This window comes from Myotis lucifugus, unplaced genomic scaffold (assembly GCF_000147115.1).
Source record: "Myotis lucifugus unplaced genomic scaffold, Myoluc2.0 scaffold_72, whole genome shotgun sequence".
Classification (NCBI taxonomy): Eukaryota; Metazoa; Chordata; class Mammalia; order Chiroptera; family Vespertilionidae; genus Myotis; species Myotis lucifugus.
Genome location: NW_005871120.1, coordinates 3,605,417 through 3,627,173, shown reverse-complemented (window position 1 = coordinate 3,627,173; position 21,757 = coordinate 3,605,417). Strand labels below are relative to the sequence as shown.

General features: G+C 46.3%; 1 protein-coding gene across 5 annotated transcripts in view; it reads right to left on the bottom strand.

Moving 5' to 3' along the window:
• CDIP1 (cell death inducing p53 target 1) overlaps positions 1-21,757 on the bottom strand; it is a 31,431-nt gene that overhangs the window by 6,803 nt on the left and 2,871 nt on the right. The window contains exon 1 of one of the 5 annotated variants that reach the window (XM_006090409.3): positions 16,204-16,611. The exons of the other annotated variants lie outside the window; for them this stretch is intronic. The gene's annotated coding sequence lies outside the window, so the exon portion shown is untranslated. Of the gene's footprint in view, positions 1-16,203; positions 16,612-21,757 lie in introns of those variants that run through there. 5 annotated transcript variants of the gene reach the window in all.

The window sequence follows — 21,757 nt, the reverse complement described above, 5'->3', positions numbered from 1 at the left end:
GGTTTCCAGTTAACTGGTTAACAAGCAGCAGCTGGTGTCAGTGTAGCTCCTGCCTGGGGTTTCTCAATAAGAGATCCCAGGCCCGGCAGTAACAGCCTATCTGTAGATTGCTCTGTAGCTCCTGCCCGGTGGCCCCAGGCAGTGGCTGACTTTGCACCTCCCGGGAGGCCCAGAGCCAGTGCACCCGGTGGACAGCTTCACACCATACAAGATTACAACTCTACACATCACAAGCGACACCCTGAAAAGGCAGACTCAATGAGCACCAAAGCCCCATTAAGACAAGTCCTGCTCCATAGTGTCAGCTCCTGCACAGCAGCTCTCCCACTGTAGTCACAGCTGGTCCTTCCTCACAGCCAACTAGCCTGGGGATCAATTCCTCCCAGTGATGCCAACAATCAAGTACAACAAAACTGCGCACACAGCCCACAAAGGGGCACACCTAGAGTGCCCAGCTCAGGTGACTGGGGAGGCTGAGCCACTGGGCCCTACAGGACACCTATTATACAAGGCCACTCTGCCAATTCCAGGAGACATAGCAGCTCTACCTAATACATAGAAACAAACAGGGAAGCAGCCAAAATGCGGAGACACAGAAACGTCACAAATGAAAAAACAAAAGAAACTCCAGAAAAAGAACTAAATGAAATGGAGGCAAACAAACTACTAGATATAGAGTTCAAAACAATAGTTATAAGGATGCTCAAGGATCTTAATGAGAGTTTCAAGGGACTTCGTGAGATTTTTCAAGGATCTTAGTGAAAACAAAGACATGAAAAAGGACCAGAAAGAAATTAGGCATACACTAACTGAAATAAGGAATAATTTATAGGGAATCAACAGTAGAGTAGAGGATGCTGAAAATCAAATCAGTGATTTGGAATATGAGGAAGCAAAAAACCCAATCAGAAGAGCAGAAAGAAAAAAAATAATCCAAAAATATGAAGATAGTATAAGGAGCCTCTGGGACAACTTCAAGCGCACCAACATTTGTATCATGGGGGTGCCAGAAGGAGAGAGAGAGCAAGATATTAAAAACATATCTGAAGAAATAATAACAGAAAACTTCCCCTACCCAGTGAAAGAAATAGACTTATAAAAGTCCAGGAAGTGCAAAGAGTCCCAAACAAGAGGAACCTGAAGAGGCCCAAAGACACATAATAATTAAAATGCTAAAGGTAAAGATAAAGAGAGAATCTTAAAAGCAGCAAGAGAAAAGCAGTTAGTTACCTACAAGGGAGTACCCATACGACTGTCAGCTGATATCTCAAGAGAAACTTTGCAGACCAGAAGGGTGTGGCAAGAAATATTCGAAGTGATGAATAGCAAGGATCTATAACCAAGATTATTCTACCCAGCAAAGCTATCATTTAGAATTGAAGGTCAATTAAAGAGCTTCACTGACAAGAAAAAGCTAAAGGAGTTCATCACCAGTATTACATGATTAGTACAAGGGCATTCTTTCTCTCTCTCCCTCCCTCGCGCTCTCTCTCTCTCTCTATCTCTCTCTTTAATATATAGTTATTGATTTCAGAGAGGAAGGGAGAGGGAGAGAGATAGAAACATCAATGATGATGGAGAATCATTGATTGGCTGCCTCCTGCAAACCCCCGACTGGAGATCGAGCTGCAACCCGGGCATGTGCCCTTGACTGGAATCAAACCTGCGACCTTTCAGTGGGAGAAGGAGGAGGAGGAGGAGGAGGGAGAGGGGGGAGGAGGAGGGAGAGGGGGAGGGGAAGAGGAAGGGGAGGAGAGATAAAAAATATGAATAATAAAATGGCAATATATACATATCAACAATTGAACCTAAAAACCAAAATAAACAAACAAGGAATCTAATGAACAAAATAAACTGATGAATAAAATAGAACCAGAGGCATGGAAACATGGAACAGATGGATGAATCTCAGAGGGAAGTGGGTGGGTGGGAAGAGATTAACCAAATAACATATGCATTACCTATGGACACCGACAATAGGGTGGTGGAGGTCTGGGACCGGGTGGGAACTGGGTGGAGGGGAACAATGTGGGGGGAGAAAGAGGGAACATCTGTAATACTCTCAATAATAAAGATTTTTTTTAAAAAGATGACATTTGATTACTTTTATTTCTTTGACCACCATGAGGCAGAACATCTTCCCAAGTATTTATAAAGTATAAGCCTGCTCTTGTGAGTTGCTAGTTATATTAGTAATTATCCTCCGGAGACATGGAGGCCCAGAGAAAACAGGACCTGTCTGCGTCACATAGCACATTTACTAGTATATTAGGGCCAGAATGAGTCTAAGACCCGGAGTGACTCTCCTACCCAGTAGCAGGTGAATGCAGGTAAATTCCAACAGCATAGGATTAAGATTTAAGAACAGGGAGCAGCAGGCCTCTAGAGAACATCACAAAAGGTCCCCCCTTCCAGGCAAGAGCCACTGCCAGCTCATCAGGCATCCTCCTAATGCAGTGATGGCGAACCTATGACACGCGTGTCAGAGGTGACACACGAACTCATTTTTTTTGGTTGATTTTTCTTTGTTAAATGGCATTTAAATATATAAAATAAATATCAAAAATATAAATCTTTGTTTTACTATGGTTGCAAATATCAAAAAATTTCTATATGTGACACGGCACCAGAGTTAAGTTAGGGTTTTTCAAAATGCTGACACGCCGAGCTCAAAAGGTTCGCCATCACTGTCCTAATGGGAGAAAAAGGAGCCTTACGAGGTTTGACTGGTATCTGTGGGAAACTGTAATACACCACGTCTGTTGGAATGTGGGCCAGCACCTGCCACAAACTCCCATTCTCTGTCCATCTGGGATTCCTCTGGGGTGCCACCACTGTCCACCACGCAGCCCCAGCTCACTGGAGGACTAGCCAAGCCCTGGGATGCTCTGAGCAGGCCAGGAAGTACTGCACTGCACCAGCTGAGTCACCGGAGCACCTTTTGGTTCTAGCAGAGAGGACGTAGCCTGGATCCAACAAACCCCTCCATGACCAGGAAATGCATGCACATGCGCACACACACTAGGTATCCCCTCTGAGGATGCAGACATGGCCTGCTCTCTCATCAAAATCACTAGATCGAATTCTGTTGTCTCCCAGAGCACAAGAATTCTACCATCGTAATGATGGTACACACAGGGCGAAGGTGTCCCCCAACCCTGAGCTGTCCTCTGTACCTACAGCAGGCGCTGCTACAGGCCATACACACTCGGAACATGCACAGGGACGCTCCCACTCCAGGCACTGACCACAGGCACCAGGACCCCTTCTCCCGCCCCTTTCCTTGGGGAACTGGGCCCTACTGCTCCTCTGTCTTCTCCCCTCCCCTTCACATCCACACTCATCCTCTAGCTACCTTCCTGAACTGCGGCAGAGACAGGGGTGGGCCCTTTGATATGAAGGAGCGATTTCTGAAAAATGGCTCGTGAAGATTTCCAGAATTCAAACCCCAGTTCCCACCACCTGCCTCCCATTAAAAAGCCAAATGTGCATTTCCACAAACCTCCATTGTCTAAGGTGCAATAAAAACTACAGGAATGAAATATTTTTAAAAAGTCACTTCTGAAAGCCAAACAGTTTTTCAATAAATGCATACTACAAAAATTAGTTCTGCCGATGTGGCTCACTGGTTGAGTGTCAACCCATAAACCAAGAGGTCTCTGGTTGATTCTGTCAGAGCACATGCCTTGGCTGCAGGCTCAATCCCCAGTGTGGGGGTGCAGGAGGCAGCTGACCGATGTCTCTCTCATCAATACTTCTATCTCTCTATCCCTCTCCCTTCCTCTCTAAAATCAATAAAAACATATTTTTTTAAAAAATGCACACTACACAAATTTATGCTACAAATACAAACGTGGCATTGAGATCTTAGCCCCTGCAACTTCGCTGTTGGAGAGGTGCCCGAGTATGGGCTATGAGAGGCTCCGATCTGCGGGTTTGCAGCTCCCAGCAGAGGAGAGCAAGGCCTGGTCCTGGGAGGTCAATGAAGTCAACCTGCAGCACCGGAAACCCTAGACAGGTCTCTCAGCCTCCCATTTAAGTCTCGTAGCTATGAATTGTGTAGAAATAAGGAATTGTCTGAAAACCTTCACAAGTTTATCATTAAACAGAACCGGAACTCTTCTGGAGGCCCAAAGGACTTTACACAGTATACCCCTTTGCATCCTCTGGATTTTGTGGATGCAAAGGTATTACTCAGTCAAAATAATAATACAATAGCCCTGGCTGGTTTCCTCAGTGGTTAGAGTGGGTTTGATTCCCAGTCAAGGGCATGTACCTCGGTTACAGGCTCCCATCCCTGGCCCCAATCGATGTTCTCTCTCACATCGATGTTTCTCTCTCTCCCCTCTCCTCTCTCTAAAAAAATCAATGGAAAAAATATCCTTGGTGAGGATTAAATAATAAAATAAACTCCATCAGAACAGAGCTGGAGACCCAGCTGACTGCTCAGCAGCTGACCAGCCAATGCAGTGCAGACCCCAAGCGGCACACAGGTGTGAGGGCACAGAGATGGGACACGGGCTCAGACTCCACCCTGCCTCAGGTGTCATGAGCACCTAGATCTTCCTGACTCACCCATGAGCATCGGGGCAGAGGTGTTCTCAGTGAGCCGAAGCTTTAAATGAGAGACAAGTTTTAAATGAAGTCCTTGTGTAACAGCAGTGGCACACCTGTCCAAGGCCCACCGGCATGTAGCAACCATCACACCCGATACAGGCTGAGAGGGTAGTGTGTTCCAGGAACACACTTCTCTTTCAAGCTTTGTGGGATTGCACAAGTCCAAGAGACATCACCGAGGAAGGACCTAGAGGGCAATCCTCACACCACCGTCAGAATCAGGTCAACATTCCCTGGGCGCAAGCATGAACTCAGTCCTCAGACCAGCCTGCAGGTGGCTCTTTGGCATCTTCAGTTTAGAGAAAGTCAACCCAACTCAGTTACAAGCCCAGGGTCACAGAGCCTTGTAAGTCAAAAGTTTAGATGTTTTCAAGGGACTCCTCTGAGCCTTCAATTCCCGTTCACCTGTTTGCAGGCAGTTCTGGGGATGCTGGAAAATATCTGTTAGCACTAGAAAAAAGTGACGTGCTGCTGCCCCAACCCCGATGGCTCCTACTTTAGAAGCCACTCGCCCTGGGAAGCAGAGCCACTCAGAAATGTGTGTAGGGCAGAGGCTGGGTTTCTGGGGCCTTTTAGGATCTAACTGACAAAGAAGATCAATGTACCCTTGACTGCATTTTCAGGTTGAGGTTCTGCCTGGAAGAAATAGTCTAGGGGAGGAGGCAGCATGGGATGAGTTAGAAGGCTCAAGACTCTAGAGCAGTGGTTCTCAACCTTCCTAATGCCGTGACCCTTTAATACAGTTCCTCATGTTGTGGTGACCCCCAACCATAAAATTATTTTCGTTGCTACTTCATAACTGTAATTTTACTACTGTTATGAATCGTAATGTAAATATCTGATATGCAGGATGTATTTTCATTGTTACAAATTGAACATAATTAAAGCATAGTGATTAATCACAAAAACAATATGTAATTATATATGTGTTTTCCGATGGTCTCAGGCAACCCCTGTGTAAGGGTCGTTCGACCCCTGAAGGGGTCGCGACACACAGGTTGAGAACCGCTGCTCTAGAGTATACACTGTGAGCCTGCAACTTCCCCATGCTGTTCACTATAATTCACATCATAGGCCTTCATTCTTTTTTTTTTTTTTTTAATATTTTATTGATTTTTCACAGAGAGGAAGGGAGAGAGATAGAGAGTGAGAAACATTGATCAGCTGCCTCCTGCACACCCCCCACTGGGGATGTGCCCGCAGCCAAGGTACACGCCCTTGACCAGAATCGAACCTGGGACCCTTCAGTCCGGAGGCCGACGTTCTATCCACTGAGCCAAACCGGTTAGGGCAGGCCTTCATTCTTGAGGGGATCAGCAAGATAATTTAGGATGAAGAGGGCCACAGGGTGAAGTCCCAGGGAAGCTGGGGACAGACTTAGGCGAGCCTCAAGGGATAAGGGGATCTTGTGTCCAGGAGAGGGAGCCATGAGTGGTCTCTGGGACCCTTATAAGGGAGGGAGGAGAGGGTGGCCTTGCATGTGCCCCTTGGTCCACTGGGGGATGGTATGGGGACCACTTGAGGCCCAATCTGTTCCCTGCACCCACAACCAAACACAGCCTAGCACCCACTGTGCTTTTATGTAGGAGGGAATTATTCCAGTCACCCTAAAATGAGATGAAGCCTGCTTCCATGTCTATCTGTGGACCCACTACCTGCCCACTCCCTACTGCAATCTCATCTCACCTGCCCAAGGGCATAGGCCTCTGGGCATGGGGGTGGGGCAGGGCAGTTGGCCAGGCACAAGGCCAGGCACTTTCTGCAAAGCCACACCCTCCCCACCTTCCTTCCTCAGCCCAGCAGCCACTTCAGAGCCTAGGGCTTGCTCAGTGCTGTTCTGTTCCAGAGTGGAAACTTCTGCTTGCACCCCAATATTGGAAGCCCCGCGTCAGCCCCTCCCTCTCTGGAGCCCTCATACAGCTCCACCATCAGCATCTGTCACAGAGACTAATCAGGCCTCATATACACAGAGCAGCTCTCGAGTTTCTTCCAGCTGAGCTGGGATGGACCTAGTGAGGATTTTCCCAGGGGTGAGGATGCAAATGATGTTCTGACACTCCTGCTGTGGGTTTTAGGGTTCGTGGTCATGAAACTAAGTAAAACTGCTTTATTACCCACCACCTCAACCCCAACCCCAGGCCCTGTCTATATCCAACACAATACTCACAGCAGCCACTGCGGAATGTGACAGCTCCCAGGAAAGGATGCAGCCTTCCAATGTGGGGCCAGGATGGCAAGAACCCAAGATACCTCCCTCCCATTCACAGAGCAGCAAGGATTTGTCAGTCCACCAGTTAATGGGCAAACAGGGAGAGCGTGGAAAGAGTATGGAGCTCTAGAGTCAGACAGCCCTGGCCTTGAATTGTGTGAATCATGGACCCTCCCTGAGCCCGTCTTCCTGGGGACCTGGGACTAGAACCCCTGCCTTCTGGCTGGCTGCGTGAGAGCAGTGATGATGACACCTGCCCAGTACCTGGCAGACTTGCTGTGCAGGGGAGAAGAATCATTTAAGGTGAAAACATGTCCACTGAGTGATGAATTGACAGTGACATTAAAAACCTATGACATTAAAACCACTGATCTGTGTGCAAACTTTGAAAGGGTGAACTGTATGGTATGAATTATACTCAAAAACAAACGAACAAAAAAACCCAAAACCCACACTAGTTCTCTTTGTGCATGCTCGATATAAATGAAAGAGATGGCAAATCTTCACCTCTGTAATTAAAGCTTGACAGAAAGGCAAGGCTTTCTTTCATTATGGTTTTTTTTTTTTTTTGCATAATTGAAAACAAAACTTTGAAAAGAACACAATTGTAGGATAGGTCAGTGAGGGGCAGCTTTGATTCCTGGTGACACAAGGAAAAGGGGCAGGGTCTCCACCTCCTGGTGCCCAATTTCAGCTGCTCTCTCCTCTGGGTCTCCCCATTTCCCCAAGAGGAGTTCAAAGTATAAGACCTCTGGGCCCTGGGAAACACTTCTGGCATTCTGCTCTGCTCCCAACTATTCATCACTCACTGCAGAGAACGTTGTCATGGATCCAAGGCCAAAGCCAGGCCAAATGGCAGCCTAAGGCTGGGAGCCCAGGCAGGCCCGGTGGGAGCTGGGAGACCTGGGCCCTTGCCAGCAGGATATACTCCTCACTGGCTACAGCCACTGCTGCAGACTTGATTCTATAGAAGCCGTGGGCAAACTACGGCCCGCGGGCCGGATCCGGCCCATTTGAAATGAATAAAACTAAAAAAAAAAAAAGACCGTACCCTTTATGTAATGATGTTTACTTTGAATTTATATTAGTTCACACAAACACTCCATCCATGCTTTTGTTCCAGCCCTCCGGTCCAGTTTAAGAACCCATTGTGGCCCTCGAGTCAAAAAGTTTGCCCACCCCTGTTCTATAGTGTAAACTGTCCTGCACACTGCCATGGGGTTCCAATCCTGCCAGTCCCCCCGCCCCATCTCTTTCACCCCAGACAGGACCTGTAACGGAAGCACACCAACACCCCCTTCTTGAGGAAGGCCCAGCCTGAGAAGGTGGGGAGGGGCAGTTTGAAACTGAGACCCATCTACACATAAGTGGGTTCTCCTGGAGGACTGAGTGAGGACTGAGGACGGGCGACCAGAGCTTTTGAAAACTTTCGGTCTCAGGAGCCCGGTTACACTCAATTATTGATGATTCCAAAAAGAATTTGTTTTGTGGGTTATATTTATCAGTATTTACCATGTTAGAAATAAAAAATGAGTAATTTTTAAAAGTACTTATTAATTCATTAAAAATAATAAACTCATTACATGTCAATATTGTGCTAGGGGCAGGGGCCTGGCAGAGAAAAATTACTGAGTGGACTGAGGGGCAGGGACCATGGGAGAGAAAAATTGCTAATTATCTCGCTAGAAAAGCAATGTGTTATGATTAAACCTAGCCAGGTGTGACCTTGCTTCCCTCCCGTTTGTACTTGTAAACTTTATGTGAATTTTTACCCTGCCAGTATCAGAAACGGTTAATGAACTGCTTTGCAGTTTGTTTTTTCTTTTTTTGAGAAATACTTTGTAATGTTGCAGATAAAAGGCTTTGCTATACTCTCGGTCTGCACTGCAAGCGGCGATGCTCCTATAGGAGGGACGCGGCTGTAGTCAGCTGGCCAGCTTAATAAAGGCTCTTAAAATTTACATTTTGAGTCGGTGGTCTATCTCGCTGATTGAACCCATAACAATATAAATAACTACTTTCTGAAACAAATTTAATGAGAAGATTGGCCTTGTTTTACATTTTTGTAAAACCTTTAAATGTCTGGCTTAAAAGAAGATAGCTGAGCTCTATCTGCTATTCTAGCCAATCTGTTGTGATATGGGATTTTGATCCAGCCTCTCAGACAAGTAGTTAGAAAAGGGAGGGGCATTTGAAGAGTCATTCAGATAATTGTAGATATTCTTCGATACCATACTCAATTTTGACAAGTTTCTTAAAGGTTGTAATATGGAACCTGAATTCTCAACAATGATTAAAATTAATTGGTCTACCTTCCATTGTAATGGATATTTTACACATGCATGATTTTGTAACAGCATGCATGGGTCATTGGAACAAGTATGAGCCCTGATCATGTCGATTTAGCAATGTTGACACATTTCATTATGTAATATCCCCTTCAAAAAACTCACATTGTTAGCATCCCCCACCAATCTCCTCAGCAGAGCCTAGAAGGAAGCTCTCAGTTCACAGTGGTAGATACAAGTTTTCCAAAATTCTAACTAATCTTGTTTGAAAGGTCAAATTGTATCATTGGCAACAAATAGACCAGTGATGGCGAACCTTTTGAGCTCGGAGTGTCAGCATTTTGAAAAACCCTAACTTAACTCTGGTGCCATGTCACATATAGAAATTTTTTGATATTTGCAACCATAATAAAACAAAGATGTATATTTTTGATATTTATTTTATATATTTAAATGCCATTTAACAAAGAAAAATCAACCAAAAAAATGAGTTCATAGGTTCGCCATCACTGAAATAGAATAACAAATCTGTCATTTGGCAACATCTACAAAACAAAGGTGAGTTGTTTTCCTTGAAGTAGCAGGCTCACTGTGTTCGTTTTCAAGAAAATGTCTGCTAAATCCTTAAGTCTAAATAACCATAGTATGTGTGTCAGTTGTTCTCTTAAATATGGAGCACAAGAAAACAGCTAGTTCATCAGCTCAAACTCAAACTGCACCTGTGCTTTCCCTAGAGGCAGGCAGCATACTTCACGTGTGCTTTCTGTGCACCTCACACTTCATCACACAGAATATTAAAAAGTTGTGTACTCGAGGGTCAAGATTTAATAACGCTAAAGATTTTTACTGCTTTTTCTTAAATGAAACTGGCATGTATGTGCATGCGCGTGTGTGGTGAACACAATTACAACAATGACTGGAAGGGTTTGATGCCACTGCCTTGGGTGGAGCTCAGCCTAGCTGTTATTTCACTCCCCCACTTTGCACACCAATGTAACATCAATGTAATAAAGGGCAACAGAATAACATCTCAATGTTTATAAAAATAGAAAGGTCTCAGGAAGCCTCCAGGAAACTGCTCCTCACCTTTAAAGGGCCTGCGCTGTGCTAGGGGAACCTCACAGAATGTGAGGCAGAGGGACTCACTGTCCTGGTGCGTCCCTGAGCCTGCTGCTGTGGCACCAAGGCCCCACCCCAGGGATGCTTGCTGCAATGTGCAAGGCTTTAAAGGAAGCAGATTAGTTCAGACCCAGCTCCACCACTTTCTAGCTGTGTGACATCACTAAGCCTCAGTTTCCTAATTTGTAAATGGGGCACTCATGTTTACTTCTCAGGATTGGAGAAAGGTTTACAACAGTGTATGCAAAATGCCCAGAGCAGCTCAGGGCCTAGCACACAAGAACACTGAATAAACAGCACCTGCTATCGTCATCATTCATAGTGAATGACTTCCAACAGGAAGGAAAACAAAACAGGCACTGGAGCCTCTGCCAGGGCAGCTTCTGTTCCCACAAAACGGGGATCCTGGTGTGCACTCCCCACAGGATCCTGGGGGACTTGTAATCAAACCCAGCCTGCTCAGCTAGCCCAGCAGAGTTCATCTGCAGCACAGCCAAGTGGAGGCCACGTGCTCTGTGGGGCTCCTGAGACAAGTATTGGAAAGGAAGAAACACTAGCAATCCTCCTACAGGGCCTAAAACACTAGCATCACTCCTTTCACTGCCTTGGAGCTCCATGGTCAGTGATGCCCTGGGAAAAGTACTCTGCCCACAGATCCTGGGCACCCACCTGAGATGCTGGTGGCAGGAGCTGCCGGGCTGCATTTCTCAGGCTGGACTGGCCTGCTCCTGCCTCTCCCGAGGGGCTCACCCTCCCTGCACCCATAACACCAGGATGCCAGCTGGCCTCAGAGGGACTTCTCTGTCCCCAGGAGGCAGGTTCTAGGCATCTAGCCAGGAACAGGGCTTTGGGCTTTGCTGGGAAAACTGAAAGGCAGCTCCCATCTGCTGAACAAAGGAGGCACCTACTGCTCTGAGAGGAGCAGAGGCCCGAGAGGGAAACCAAACACTTTGCTAGGTCCCCTGGGTCTCTAGGGCCACCCAGAGGATGGGCTAAGAGGAGCATACTCTGTCTCTGCCAAACATGCAGACTCATCCCTTCCCAGGAGGCCTGGCCCACACATGACTTCATCATCCACACTCCACCTGCCCAACTTGGAGGCTGCATGAAACTGAGACATGGATGTGATAAGCCATGAAAGACCATGTAGTGTGAGATGTCCTTACATGGTGTTCAGATGGAAAAAAGGCCTTTCTTTTTCTTTGCTGTGGCCTTTCACAATTTATGAGAAGCACCTGGTAATTAAACCCCAAGACTGTTAGCGCCTCTGATTCAAACAGCCACTCTGCTCAAACTGCAAGACAAGTTACTCTCAGGGCTACATTCTTGCATCCCCCTCCTCCCTGTTCTTTTTTTTTCTTCTTTTTTTAACAACTCAAGGATAATTAGTAAAAGTTCCCTTCCCCCCTTCCTCTTCAAACATGCCTCTTTTGAACTCTTCATAACTTTTACTCTAAGCATGTTTTACAGGTCTGGAAAAATACTGATAAGACACCTCCCTAGGACATCTGCCCCTGTCCGACTGTCTCCTAAAGAACTAACAAACTACAACCACTTTGATGTCTACTCAATTTCAGCCCCCAAATCCCCCTCTCTTCCTTGTCACCTAGCAACAGCAGCAAGGCTTTACAAGAGCAGGCTGATGTTTATTTCTTGCCTTTGTAATGATTTGCAATGCATTGGCTCATTCCTCATTGGGTAAGTAAAATAAACTTCCTCCCTTCTTTTAGTTGTGAATTCTTTCACAGCCTGAATCACCAGCCAAAATAACAACAAAAACAAATGGGGCACTTATTTGCCAGGAATGACTGCTGACTCCCTGGGCAATGCCACATACCCTCCTGTTCCTTCAAATCCCCCAGTCTGTGCTTAAGAACAGTTTGTGTGGTGGCCGTTTAACAGAGGCCCTTGGAAGGGGGTGGTGCTTCCTCTGGGCATAACCAACAGTTTGTTCGTGGTATCAGTTTGTAGCACTGAGTTTGTGCAGGGTGCTGCGGGAAGCCACCACTTGCCAATACTGTCAGTGCACCAAGGAACGTGAAGGCCGATGGAACTTGGGTGTTAGCCGGGTTGACGCTAAGCACCACCGAGTGTTGAGGTAGTGGTGGCTCAAGGCAATTCCCTAACCTGATAATCCTTTTACTGTTTACCAAACTTTACCTTTGATATGCCTGTATGCATTGCTAAAGAGCAAATGTATATTCAAGTAAATAAAAAGCAGACCAGCCAGAGGTCAGTGTCTCTTCACGAAAGAGACACCTCCTGGCCCCCAATGCCTTCTAAATTCGAAATTTCTTGTAAGCATTTTCATTTGTGCGTCAGCCCCTCCTTCAGATCCTGAACCCTGGTTGCGGCAGGGTGCAGGTTGAGGAAGAGGCAGGGAGAGTGAGAGGTGTTGTCCCTGTCTTCCAGAAGCTTACAATCAAGTTGGGGAGACAGGTGTTATAATCACACCAAAACCCCAAAACCTAATTACAAAGTGTCACCAATGGTGTACAGAAAAGTCTAGGGGACTGTGGAAGTACAGAAAATCAGACCTAATGCAGGAGTCAGGGAACATCCCTCCAAGCAAGCCGGGAGGAGGTGGAGTTAATGGAACCAGAGGCAAAGGAGGGGAAGGGAAACAGCAGAGTGGTATATATAAACAGGTGGTCCATAACTGAAAAGCTCCCATTATAGACTCCCAATTGGTACAGGATTCTAAGGCAGGAGGAAGTTAAAACAAGGCCCAACAGTGTGGGTAATTTGTAACCAGCTTGTACATAATAAACCCTTACCTTCCTCAGCCAAGGATACTTGAGAGCAAATGGTTAAAAGCCTCCCTAACAAGAGATGGAGGAAGGTGGGGGAAAGGGGAAAGGAAAAAAAGGCAGTTTTACTCCCTAAGCAGAAAAGCCAGCAGTCTTGAAGCTTGGCAAGATAAAGTTGCCAGGTGTTTCTCATGAATTCTGGAGGGCCACAACAAACTAAAAAGAGACCTTGAGAATTAACCTGTACCAAAATATTCAACAAAGGATTTTTGAAATCTATAGACAGGAGGGTATATAAGGCCTCGGACCCTCACCCAACTCACTCTTCAGATTAGCTGAGAGCCCATCTGCACTTCATACGCTAGATGTACAGGTTGCTTGCTTTGCCTTTTCAATAAAGGTGCATGCTTTAATAGATCGGCTTTTCATAGCGCAAAGTTTATACGAGAAGACAAGGATGGAGGTTGGGGACAGCCCTCTCCCACTGACTCAGGGGGCTGTCTGGTATCACCTCTCTGGTGTCAGTGAGAAGTGCCTCTAACACAATCACTTGGCTTTCTCTAGCTCACACCACCTCCACCCTCAGAGGTTGCCAGCTAGCTCAGCAAGCCCTTGGGCTGCCAAGTTCTAGCACTGGCAGAATTGGGAAATCCTGAATGCAGCCCATTTTCCATCACCCCTTCTGATGGAAGTAGGATGAGAGCGCCAATCCCTCTCAGACAGCATCACATGTGCCTGTGAACCATTTATTTTTACACTTGAACACGGGTGTATCTGATGCCTTGGGAATTTTAAATATTTCAAAACAGGACACAGAAAGGACCAGAAAGCAGATCTTGTTTTCCCATCTGTCTCCTCCCACCCAGCCCTGCACTTTCCTCCCTGATCAGTATTACAACTCAGAGCTGATGTATCAGCCTAAGCCCCAAATGTCCACAGGAAGGCTTGTGCCCTGATGTCACAGGCTAAGCTAGAAGGGCAGAATCCTCCCCACTAGAACTAAGTCTCACACCAGCCAACAGGCTCTCTAACTTTCTAGAATCTGTTTTCTCACCTGTGAAATGGCAGCAGCAGCCCTTGACCCACAGAATTAATGAGGTCGTGTATGAAGAGCACGTAGCTCAGAGCCTGTCACAGTGTTCAACAGATACAACAGATACAAATCATTGTTTGCATTACTTATATTTGTGGAGACACATGTAGAGCATGAGAAAGTTAAAAGAACCAAGAGAGGTTATATAGGTTGCTCTTAATCAGAAGCAAAATCAAAAGGCATGTAGGTCTCAAAGAATGGTTCTAAACTAAAAAGCAGTAAGATTTCTAGGAACTAAGATGATGATGACAATACTATTATACAATTCACATCACGCTAAATTCCTGTCAAAGCCTTGGCAAACCACTCTGACTCCCATGAGAGAGCTCCAACAGCACCTGGGCCTCAGCAGTGCAGGTTAGTACGACTGGTCTAGAGGACAGTTTTGCTACCTGTACATTCTTTCTTACTCACTTCCATTTCCAGGCATTTGTCCTAGAGATAAATGAACCTGTGAGCAAAGATTCACATGTGTGGCTCAGTGGTTGAGCACTGACTCATGAGTCAGGAGGTCAGGGTTCGATTCCCAGTCAGGTCACATGCCTGGGTTGTGATCTCCAGTGATTCTCTCATCATTGAAGTTTCTATCTCTCTCTCACTCTGAAATCAATAAAAACATATTTTAAAAAACTGTTTTTAAGTATCATTGTTTTGATGTTCAACCAAAGGGACAAGTTAACCATCTGGTTTACTCATACAATATAAATGTATTCACCCCTGCAAAAAATAATATAGATCTGTTTTTACTTATTGAAAGCTGGTTTTGATACAGCACTGAGTGAATAAGTTACAGGACAGTGAAAGCTAGAAAAACTCCAGGGCAAGAGGAATAGGGAAACTAAGACAGGAAAGTTAAAAACAATTGCCAAACAACATGGGCAATTTGCAGCCAACTTGTAAATAACAAGCCATTATCTTCCCCAAACCAAGGACACTAGAGCGCAAATGGTTAAAAGCCTCCCTAACAAGAGAATGCAAGAAAGGAGGGGGAAAGGGGAAAGGAAAAAAGGGCAGTTTTATTCTCTAAGCAGAAAAGCCAGCAGTCTGAGGCTTGGCAAGATTAAATTGCCAGGTGCTTCTTATGAATTCTGGGAAGGTCACAACAAAGGAAAAAGGGACCTTGAGAATTAACCTGTACGAAGATATTCAACAAAGGAATTTTGAAACCTATAGACTGCACGTGGGGGGTGGGGGGGTTGACACCCCTATCCCCCGCATTGTTCAAGGGTTAACTGTATATTACACACCAAATGTTAAGAGTAGTTTTCTCTGGAGAGTGGGATTTTAGATGATTTCTTTATATATAAACACACATACAGAAACTTTTTATTTATGTGTAGTTTCTAATGTTTCTAGTATGGTCAGCTCCTTTGACGTTCCTTCCTCAAAACGGTCACTATAATTGTGCTAAGTTTATGTGTATTCCTCCTCAGTCCAGAAGGGTGACTCTGACTATAATCTGATTTTTCCCAGAGGAAAAGAAATGCTCCCAGGAGCACTGGCTGTTGGCTCATTTTCCTCTCGTAAGATGGTGTGTGGTCTTTCCATTGCTTCCGTATGACTTTGGTAGCATGAGTTGGTTCTCTGTACCAGGTCACCTCCCAGTGTTCCAGTAAAACTGAGGGTCTAGACCTGTTGTTGGACCATAAAGGCCATCGAAGGTAGTTCTAGCCTCAGAGACCCTAGTGGAGAGCCAACAGGTCACCTGGCAGACAAGAGCAGGTAAGAAAAACCGAAGAGACACAATAAACCTGAGACTAATGAGGTTACAGGGCTTGCCACTAGCTGGAGCCAGTGCTAGGAGTACAATTCAGGCCTTCAACTTGTCATTCAGCCACCTCCTCCCGCCCTCAGGGCTGCCTCTCTGGCGGGACTGAACTCAGGAGCTTGGTTCTGTGTTCTACTGTTGGCACAGAAGGAGGAAGTACATACAGATAGGAGAGGATGAGGAGTAAAGGATGGAAAAACAGATACAGCTGCACCCACCAGTGAATAAACAAGTCATCTGCACCTGTTGGACAGGCAGAACTTGGTATCTAAAAGACAGACTAATTTTAGAATTGCAATGAGTCTAAACAACACTACTTAGGCAATCAAAACAGAGCCCCGAAAAGAAAAAATCCTTACCTCTGCCTTCAGGAAGCTGACACAAAACAAACAGTCTTTGGATTGACTCTATTTTCATCAGTTATCGGAGATCATGACATACCATCCTGACCCAGGGAAAAGTGCAAGGCCTTTTAGTGCAGCCAAGCCACGTGGCTACTACACAGTCCCTGCCACCCAGTTGGAAGAGTCTTATTTCAGACACAAATGCCTGTTGGCCTGGCTGGCCCAGGGGAGGAGCTCAGCCTGCAGCCAGGCCTTGCCCAAGTCCCCCAGGCCACAGGGGAGAACAAACGTCTACATTTCCAAGAGAATAGCTTTGTCTTTCCGCCTTCACATGCTCAGAGCTCCTATATATACCTAAATATATACTATAGCCTCCTCATTCCTCTCAGTTCAGTGAGGGTCCTGTCTCTGCATCATTTCAATTCCTAATTTTACAGGGCAATCTCAATTCTTTTTTTTTTTAAATATTCACATTCTTCATTATTATTATTTTTGTTCTCACCTGAGGATATTTTTCTATTGATTTAAAAAAAAATTTTTTTTAGAGAGAGTGGAAGGAAGGGGGGGAGAGAGAGAGTGAGAGAAACATCAATGTGAGAGAGACACATTGATTGGTTGCCTCCCGCACACATCCCAACCAGTGCTGGGGATCAGGGATCGAGCCTGCAACCAAGGTATGTGCCCTTGACTGGAATCGAACCCAGGACCCTTCAGTGTGCGGGCTGATGCTCTATCCACTGAGCCAAACCAGTTAGGGCTAATCTCAATTCTTTTAAACAAAGTACTGCTGGGTGAAGAGTATTAGTTGTAGTAACTTTAGTGGCAGTGTGGCATGCTTCTAGAGGTCACCTGGATGGAATCAGTCAAAAGAAAAAAGGTCAAAAACTAGTAGACATGTAGCAGATAAGTAATTATTCCTGGCATGAGATCTCATAATTGCAATGGTTGGATGTTGCCATAAACATCCTTTTAAAGCAGCGGTTCTCAACCTGTGGCTCGCCAACCTGTGGGTCGCGACCCCTTTGGGGGTCGAACGACCCTTTCATAGGAAGACCATCAGAAAACACATATATAATTACATATTGTTTTTGTGATTAATCACTATGCTTTAATTATGTTCAATTTGCAACAATGAAAATACATCCTATATATCAGATATTTACATTACGATTCATAACAGTAGCAAAATTACAGTTATGAAGTAGCAATGAGCCCAAACCGGTTTGGCTCAGTGGATAGAGCGTCGGCCTGAGGACTCAAAGGTCCCAGGTTCGATTCCGGTCAAGGGCATGTACCTTGGTTGCAGGCACATCCCCAGTAGGGAGTGTGCAGGAGGCAGCTGATCGATGTTTCTCTCTCATGGACGTTTCTAACTCTCTATCCCTCTCCCTTCCTCTCTGTAAAAAATCAATAAAATATATTTTTTAAAAAATTACAGTTATGAAGTAGCAACGAAAATAATTTTATGGTTGGGGGTCACCACAACATGAGGAACTGTATTAAAGGGTTGTGGCATTAGGAAGGTTGAGAACCACTGTTTTAAAGGGAACACAGTAAGAAGTTGTGTGATAGGACCGATGAAAAAAACAACAACAAAGATAAGTAGAACAGTCCAGTGGATGTGCTCAGGTAGCCAGGGGTGCTCAGTCGGCCTGCACTGCCAATCACATGGGCTGGTGTCTGTAATAAGGACATGAAGTCCACAAGGTGAGAGGGAAGAGTGGGAACAAATCTAATCAGTATTTTAAATTATGTTACAAGAAATAATATATGGAAGCTGAACTAAATTCATATCACTCTAAAAGGGACATCTGACCTGAAGAGTCTACCCCTGCCTGTTGGGACAGAACTATTTTGGATTTTCTCCTTGGAAAAATGGGAGCTCACATTATATTTGGGACTGCCTTATTTTTAGCCACGTGTATATTGCTCTATGAGTCATACATCCGACCACCTTTCAGGCTGGAAACGTCATTAGGAATCACAAAGTCCAATGTCTCCGCTGACATTCATTTAGTCTTCTAAACACTTACTAAGCACCCTCCAAAGGCAGGACCAGGTACATGCTGAAATAACAGTGGGCAAGGCAAGCCCCCCCCCCCCCCCCCCCCCCCCGCTGCTCCGTGGCTACAAAAGATGCCCTGACTCATGCCCAATGCCCCTTCAGCTACACCTATCTCTGCCTTGTCTCTTTTTTTCACACATTCACCAAAGTGTTTTTCAAAAATGCTTAAGCAGGATTTTACTAGTACACTCCCAACCAAGTTCTTTGCACAGTGTTAATCCATCGTGTGAGATTACATGGGTTTCATGCACCCGGAACAAAGAGAGAAAAAAACACTGAGATGATCTGACCAGTCCCGATTTTATCTCAGAGAGGACAGGGCTCAGAAGGGGAATGGAACCAAGGAGTGCACACGCTGTCTCCTCAGGGGAAATGTCAGTGCCTCTGCGCTCACAGGCCACTCAAGGACTTTATGAGATAGACCAATTGACTTTAGAACCTAACTACTGAATATTCCATTGGGAATTCAACTCTGTATTCAAACTGTATTTCCCACACTTGGAGCGATGGAGCACAGACAGACCATGGTCCCTACACCTCTGGACTACACCATCAGCTGCCTTAATGGACCTTCCACGGGGGAGGGGGCTGTAAACACAGCAATAGGTCAAATACACAGCACATCAGATAGGGAGGCTCACTGTGGAGGAACAAAGAGCAGGAAAAGGAGTGCTGTGGCCTGCTGTTTTAAGGAGGGAGGGTTTCTCTGAGCAGGGAACATTCAGGCAGATGGGACAGAGGTGAGGAGCAAGCCTGTGTGAAGCTGTGGAAAGAGAGGCTAAGTTCAGCACGGGGGCTGGGTAGAGTGGATGCCAGGAGAATGTGAGGAGCTGAGGGAGAGAGGCTTAGCGGGCGGCTCAGGGTGATGTGCCAGGTCCTCAGCTACTGAAGGACATCCACCTTTACTCCGAGTGAGCTGAGGGCTTGAGAAATGGGGTTGCCCATGGCTCTCCACATCCTGCACTGTGCCTAGTGTACTAACATGACTCCCTAAGAGTCCTGATATCAATAGCTGGCTGCTGGAGGTGGGGAAGTCCATAGGGCGTGGCCTCCACCAACAGCAGGCACAGCTTCCCTTTGGCCAGTTTGACTGGGGCTACACTTGGGGGAAATGGGTCACAGCGTGGCCTTCGTGCTCCCCAGGCGAATCAGGTAACCTGACCTGTCCACATTGGACAGACACTGTAGCCTGAACAGCAGGCAGCATAGCATATGGAGGAGCCCTGTTTGTTATCACTACTCCCGTCACCATGATGCATGTCTGAGTGGCCTTCCAGACTTTTCTCTGCACCTTAATCCTTGACCTGTCAGCAAGTATTATTAATGCCATGGTTCAAAAAGCTCTCAGATCCACTATCTCATCTGCTGGTCAGGTAAGAGGAGAAAAGTCTGGACTTGGCCTCTCTACCACACTGCACGCCAGCCTCCCTAGACTGTAACTTGCCCGTCTCCAAACTAAATCCCTCTCTGCCCGCATCAATGGACCCCTCCACAGATCATTCTCTCAGCCTCCAAACACTCTCCCAACCTCTATCCAGCAAACCTGACCCTTTCCTGTAATTCCCTGCCAGGAAATCTTTCATCCCTCACTCTTCCCCATCAGACACTGGGACTCTCCCACTTGTATCAGCACATGGCACATGGTTGTTAAATAAGCAAATCCGTGAGGTTTGGGGTTAAATTAACTAGGGTTTCCATGCTATTAAGTCTAATCCAAATACCCACTTCCCATAGCCTTTGGGCCAGAACAGAGCCTCAGCGGAGATGCAGTCCATGCTTCTTGATGAAAGTGCTTTTGTTTATGGCCAAAAATTCAGACAAGAAAAAAGAACACACCCTTTCTTGAGTCATAGTCAACTCCATGGAGCCGTTTTCACAATGGGGCTGGGAGAGCACACATTTCCCGCAGCCCCCACTGTTTCAGGGGAGCAGGGTCTGGAGCCCTGCTCTCCATTCTTCAGCCTCGGGCAAGTCAGTCAGTAGCTCGGCTGCTTCGTGCCAGTGCTACCTCCCGCAGCCACTGTGCTGACTACCCAGGGAGAACGCTTACAGAGGGCGCACACAGCAAATGAAATTTCATTCCCTGCTGCTTCCCCAACCTGTAAACTGTAAGGCTACTGCTCTTAATGCTAATTAAAACTAGGACAGCCATATTTCACTTCTTCTGCCCACCCTTGGGTTAGGATCTCCTCAGACCCCACCCAGGGAAACCGCTCCATGCTTTTTCACCACCTTCTACCTTCCCTGGCCTCCAGCTCTCCTTGAAGGAAAAACGCAGACACTGGAATAGATCTGAATTCAGACTGAATCAACACTTACTGAACACATTACGTATCTAGCATGTTCACAGTTTTTACTGGACCCTCATGACACCTCCTTGTGGTAAAAATAGATGGTGCTGGGTCACCCAATAGACAGACATGCAGGAGCTCATAGCACCCACAGATCGGGAGCACCAAAATGGTGCTGAGAAATGTCTTCTGGAAAAATTATGCCACCAAAACCCCATCACAACTGTTTCATGGGAAGAATCAGAATGTCACTGACTTCCTTACCCTGCAATGCATGGTTCTGTACTTTGCCTAACATTAGGGGACACAGGTCTTCATCTGGCCTGGGCATTGCTTTGCACCTTTCACAGATGTACCAAGTGAGACTCTGGGAGGGCAAATGCCTGTCACACAGCTTGGAAGTAAGAGAAAGGCCTCCAGTGTGGTCTGCCAAATCTGGGCATTTCTGGTCCCAGGACCCCACCATTATCACCAGAGCCTGCTGACTCACAGAGTAGTGGGGAGGGGACGGGTCTGCAGGCTCAGGAGTGACCTACCTATATGTCCCTGGGTGGGTGGCCCTCTCAGGGGGAGGGGTTCTGACCCAGGGTTCGGCCAAGCACCCCCTCTCCTCTGCAGCACTAAATTGCAATGCAGGGGGTTGTCTTCCCAGGAATTCTCTGGAAGAGTCCTGATTGTGTAGAGATGAGGAAATGGAAGCCCTTTGTGGGGTCCTAGAAACCACACTTCCATTCTGTGAATTCCATTTCCAAGTCCCCTCATGGGGGCACAATAAACCTCATGCCACCACTGCTGGCCTGGCTCTCCTCTCTCCTCCCACTAAGGACCAACATTTTCTGTTCCAGTGCTTGCTGCCTTCTCAACAGCAAGACTTCACTCCTCCACGTAAGGACAGAAACATCAATATAAGATGCCATAACTTTAACAGCCACACTTCTCTGTGTCCTCTGAGTAAAAATAAGCTTCTGAAAGTGGAGGTGAATTTTCTCAGGACCTGTCTCTTCTCCACTCAGACAATTAAAGAGGGTTAGGGTTGGTGTCTGTGGCTATGGAACAAAGTACCTGGGCCCAAGGGACACAAAGCTCATTAACCGGGCTACACAGCCCTGTTCCCCTAGAGCAGTGGTTCTCAACCTTCCTAATGCCGCGACCCTTTAATACAGTTCCTCAATGTTGTGGTGACCCCCCAATTTCATAGTTAACAAATTTGAAC